Raw genomic sequence first — 6,044 nt, 5'->3', positions numbered from 1 at the left:
TGCTTTCTTTCTCTTCCCTCAGTGTGGAACAGTGCAGGGCTGTTCTGCTTTGTAAAGGTGTGTGATTAACTCTGTGTGAGTCAGATACAGGTGTTTTGCAATTTAAGGGAGGCCTCTAACACCACCCCCTTCCCCAGGTTTTTTAAGTTTATAGCTGTGAGACAGCCTGCATCTTCACACGCAAGCCTGCAGTCAGTCAGGAGGAGCCACAGACCAGAGGTTATCATTCATCACCCTGGAGACAGTCGGGGGGTCTGCAGCTGGGGTGTCTGTGTTTACATGATGACAGGTTTAGGCCAGGCTTCGATATGACTGATCTCTCTCATTGGGGGAAAGTTGATAGTAGACACAGGTAGAGTTTGTACTTAGTATGGTTGAGGATAACAGCCACTGATAAAGGTTGTATTAAGCTCCATAATAGAAAGAAAGGAGAGGTAAATCAGATAAGATACATAGACTCGGGTAGGATATTGTTTCTAATTTAGACTGAGGGAGCTTCAACACAATCTGGGGTCTTCAGTCCAATTCAGAGCCCTGCCCTGTATCATAGTGCTAGGCTGTCATCATGAGGGCTATTACCAATGCGTGATAATGGTGATGACTGGTATTGTCACTTGCCTGGAGTAATGCAATGTGGATTTTCCTGTAAGGTCACCAGAGTGACGCAAAACCCGTGTCTCAAGAGCACAAACTGAGTCAGCTATCCAAATAAAATACAATATACCTGGTGTGAGTATGGCACTTTCGGATGTCATTCACCTTGTGTTTGACACAGTCTGTGCCAGACCTGGTGTACAGTAATCATGATCAACAGCAGCTCTCTTCTCCGGGTTTTCACCCCGTGTAGGTGTCCTGATAATACATTTTTCCATTTTCATTAAGTGGTTACTACTCTCACCTACAACAAGACGGTCCCTTCAAGCCCAAGTTTGCATGATCTCCCCATATGGATTTCCAATTTTACTCCCACAAGTCAGATGATGACTGACACTGATCTGTATCACATCTTCAACCATATGTCGACATGAACAAGTAGGAGAGAGGAAATGTTACAGGATAGGATCATATATTTTTGTCTTAAAACAATATTAACATGCCCATATGTAAGAAAGATACATGTATTAAAGAGTTAATGGTCTGTCCATATTGGACAGACGTTCCTCGTTGTGTTAATATCCCTCAGCTAAAGCTCAGCAAGCAAACTAGCCTGCAGACTTCAAACTCAAAAGACTCAAGAGACCCATTTGGTTCGACTAACTCAGACTGCTAAAACCTCATATTAGCTTGGGCTGAAGGACTGTGAATTTTGCCCCCCATCTCTACCAAAGTGATTTCTTCACTGCCTGTATTTTAATGTACACATCGCCCAGTCAGTATTGTTTTAAGAAAGTGGCAATAAACAATATTTTTTATAACAAAGGATTAAGTGACTTTGTGTGGATGTAGTGGTGAATCTACAGAAAATTATAACTAGACTCTCTTCAGTTTACTGTTTTCATTTTGTTTGATTCACTCTCATAGCAATGTTTTCAGTTGCAACAGGCAGCTGGTTACAGTGGAAAAGCCCTAAAAACCCATCTTACACTACTTGCTCTGCAATAAATGTCTGCCTAACTGAGTTAGTGAAAAACTGGTAACACGGTGGAGCATTAAGCAGCTTAGAAGCTGGATATTCTTCTCAAGAGTTAGTGGAGGCCAAAACTGAGCTAAAAGGTTAAGTGACTATTATCTTCACTAGGTGGACAGAAAAACAACCCCTTATGAATGTTAATGTTGGATGTATAATAGTTTGCCATACACATAAGTGTAAAAAGAAATCAGCTACAACAGGTTTAAACATACCCCAGTGACAAAGACAGTAATTGAAATGAATTAAGCATATACATGAAAAACAATAAATCTTTCTAATTTCCTTTTTCTTATTTTGCATTTTTCCATTTTCATCCCTCTCTCTGTCTGTTTGTCTGTCACCCTCCTTCCCCTCACCCAAACGACTGCCCTTGGACTGCACTAAAAATAATTGAAATAGTGATACACTGTCAAGCAGTCTTAATGAGCAGCTGGAAACTGCAGAGGTACTGCCTTCATCTGCAACTCCTCAGTGATCACTGGAAAACTTGGGCCAGTGATGGAGCGATAACAGTAATGTGATGACTGCTCTGGTTAAATGATGTTCAGGCTTAGCTGCTTCGCTTACTAATGAGGAAGTAACTAGCAGCCACTGTTTCCATGCCTGTTACAAGATGTCGTGTTTCCACTTCATATGAAGAAGAGGATGGCAAAGACTATAAATATAAACAATATAAATATATACTTTAAATTTGTACATTTGTAGAAAACCACTAATCATATCTGAAAGTATGCATTTTATCTTTCCACAAAGAAATCAAATGAAATCATAGAAAAAAAAAAAAGTTTTCCACTCTTATTTTTTCAGGTACGTTTTGTGTTTTCAGTTATGACATTATACTTCGCTCACCAATAGAAATGGCAAAACAGAATTAAAACAATAAGAATAGATTCATTTACCAATAAAATGCAACTGAAAGCACAAGCCCTGTCTCAGCCACTTGATGTCTCAATGTTTGTGGTGTGAAGCAGGAAAAGGACCATGACTGGAGTCAGGTTCCCTGAAATGACTGGGCATGTGTCTGCATGGGGGCCGCTCCTAACCTGTGCTGAGGAGGACAGACACCCCGAGGGTTCGAATGTGGCAGCTGGTATGTTTCTAAAAACAGGCAACCCCCCACGCCCACCCCCACCCCTCACTCCTTCCTCCTCCTCCTCCTCCTCCTCCTCCTCCTCTGTTCTTCCCAGCAGATGCTGATCTTTGTCTGTCTTCAGAAGGAAGCAATTACTGAATCAGAGGGAAAGACACACCTCCTTTTAATAAACCCACATCAAATCACCCGGTGACTGACAGCCTCAGAGCGTGACTCACGTTGGACGGAAACACGGAGTGAAAAGGTTCAACAGTAACAGAAAAAAACTGAATTAGAGGTCTTAGGGGAGGCCGTGTCATGCAGTCAGCGCAGCGCTTTAAGCACCAGACATCTCATACTTTTATCCCCTTCATCTCTCTCCTCATAAACAGCATTTCCCTCCTTCACTCGAGCGGGGCAACCTGGCCACAGTGCCTCCTATTACTGCTCTCCTTTCTCTCTGTCTGTCTGTCTGACTGTATGACTCCTACCCTCTGTCCTGTGTCAGCTCAGCCTCTTACATAAGGTTGACCTGGTAAAATTCCACAGTGCTCTCTTGCTCCCTGCTCCTCTAACTTCCAAGCGTTTCAACAACAATTTCTTACTGTTCGAATCCAGCCGCCCACTCATAGGATGTTTTCCCAGCTGCTCACAAACAGGCTACCTCACTTCAAATGAGGCTTGAATTGAAAGACAGGCTTTACCTTTCAGAGAGTCCGTCATCGGCAAACACTGTGTGTCATTGTTGCTAGTGGTCTTGCCTCCCGTTCTGGAGCGTCTCCTGAAGATACTCATGTGAACAGGGGAAGCTTAGGCTGCCACTGATCTGAAGGACATGAAACAACACTTTTATTTTTAGGGAATTTTAAATTACCCTTGGTTAAATGTGCACACAGTGAACATCACATGCTATATTTGATGTAGCATCGATACTATTTTTACTCGTTTTATAAATAATTATTTATCCATTTACAAAAATTGTTTTTTTTTAAGTTGCTGTACACATTTTAGTTAAGGTTTTCTACAGTGTGCAGCTGTAATAAACAAAAATAACACTGTTTCAGTACAAATTAAACCTGCATCAACTGATGGTTTGGGCTGTGAACGCAACATTGACAAAACAGCACCTTTTAAGTCGACAAACCTGATGCAAACATTTGCTTATTTACACATTGAGCAGATAAGGAACATCATTAGCATTCATTTGAAGTCATGTTTCTGTCCACCTGATGAATACTCACTATCTTTGAAGTCTGTTTTTGGTCCCTACCAACTCCTGAGGGAAATATCTGACTCTTCAGCTGCTGAATGCTGAAACCAACTAGCTTCTACTGCTGCTTCTCTGCTGTTTGGAGAACTAAAAGATTAAGGTTGTGGACCAGAGTGCTAATCAATGAGCTGAAATTCACTGTAAAGCTCCTTAAAGCCGAGGGGAGCTGCAGTTTCAGGTGATACTTCTCTGTAGGTTCATCATTACAAGTGACCCTTTTCACACTGTCACATTCTCGTTGTTATTATAAAAATATAAATCACAGCCGCTTTAATGTGTTTGAACATTTTAGGCCCACTCTAACCCCATTGCTCTACATCGTCTTTTCAACATTTAATTGTTGTACAAATTTCATCTAATTTGACTTCAGGAAATGGCTCACATCAACAGTTCCAGCAGGTAAAAACCACAGCAGAGAGACGGCAGAGAGAGCAGACAGAGATCACATATAACTCGTCTGATGAGTCACAGACCAGAGGATGACAGATGAGACCTATCAGTTAGCTTTGGGATGTAACACAACACCACCACCTAAGCATGAGTGCACATGCACACACGCACACAGGCCAACATGACAGATATAAAGTCAGATATTAAGTGCTTTCTGCTGCATTACTCGTGTCCATTTGAAATCCATAAGTCCACAGAGTGGAACATCAATAAAATGGATCAGTTACACACATCCTGGCTGATGCAGTTTCGCCAATAGTGTGTTGTCTGGAGATACTGAGAAAATGCAGGAAAAAAAACCCCACAGAAAGTACAGTGGCATCTCCCAAAGCTCTATTAGAGTAATTTGTCTCCATCTTTTTCCAAGCATTTTTTCTATTCATCATACACAGTGCAGTACCTGCACATATTCAACTGCAGCTTTGTGCAGGTCTGGCACTGGTTGTGCAACACAGGTCACGCAGGTCCTTCTCTCCAGTTCATTTGTCCATAATGTCACCAGAGTTTACACAGCTGTGACAACCTGGATCTCTAAACACTGTGCATTTGCACAAGCTGAAAGATAACTGAATCAGTTGATACTGTGATGTCAGATTTCAAGGTCTTTGGTCAGTCTTTGAACTGTCCACCCCCAATTTTTCTGTCTGCACGTCTGAATAAATCTCGCAATATTTTCGACACTTAAAATAGCTTTTTGTGTGACCACTATCCTAGTCAGTTTGCCAAGTTTGCCAATCCCCTTTGTTTTATTTCATAACACAGAACAAGCGTGCAGCACAAGGTAAAACACTCCCTTTCTCAAATTATTCAACAAGCTCATAAAATCCCTACTGGTTCAACCCCATGGGCAGCTGTGAGTCAGTCATCCACTGCTGTGGAAGTAACAGAGCAGACTGGCAGAGATGAAGCCAAACACTCTTGTCCTTGATTTGAACTGTAAATGGTTTTCAGAGCTGAACACCGCCAAAGAGTTACTTTTCCCTGACCTGCAGGTTAGTTAATCCAGAGTGCAAACATCACTGTTCCAGTCCTTGGACAGTGCTAACACAGTTCTAAGAATCTGGTGTATTTGCTGGTATTATTTGTTTAATTTTTTTTTTTGTTTTCTATCTGCTGTGTACAGTTCAGTGTTGCAGCCATGCATAAAACTTCCATAGATAAGTGTGATAAGTTTAAGCACCGATGTGAAACGAAGCAAAGGCCTGAATAGCCGGCTGACAATAGACACAGCCCAGATGTACAATAAAACAATGCACAGTAATGCAGCCTATTGTTTATATATCTTTGCACATGTGGATGTATGTGCAGAAACAAGTTGCAACACACTTGTGAGACACATACACACACACACACACACACACATACACATACACATACACACACAGGCAAGACACGAAGAAGAACAAGTTTTACTGCTGGAAGGGGGGAGGATGAATCCTTTATTTAACCCTTCAAGGTGAGGCAAAAAACCTCCATAACACGCATATGTTCAGCCTGTGATAACATACACAAGCTTTATTGCAAAATGTTGTAAACTGAGTCATGTTACACCACCACAGCTGGTTCAACCCTGACCAGCCGCCCCCGCCGTCGTTCACCAGGATCTCATCGTTCCCACATTT

Source organism: Seriola dumerili, unplaced genomic scaffold, assembly GCF_002260705.1.
Source record: "Seriola dumerili isolate Sdu_G_001 unplaced genomic scaffold, Sdu_1.0 BDQW01000121.1, whole genome shotgun sequence".
NCBI classification, from domain to species: Eukaryota; Metazoa; Chordata; class Actinopteri; order Carangiformes; family Carangidae; genus Seriola; species Seriola dumerili.
The sequence above is the reverse complement of the archived record's forward strand: the minus strand, read 5'-3'. Positions refer to the sequence as shown.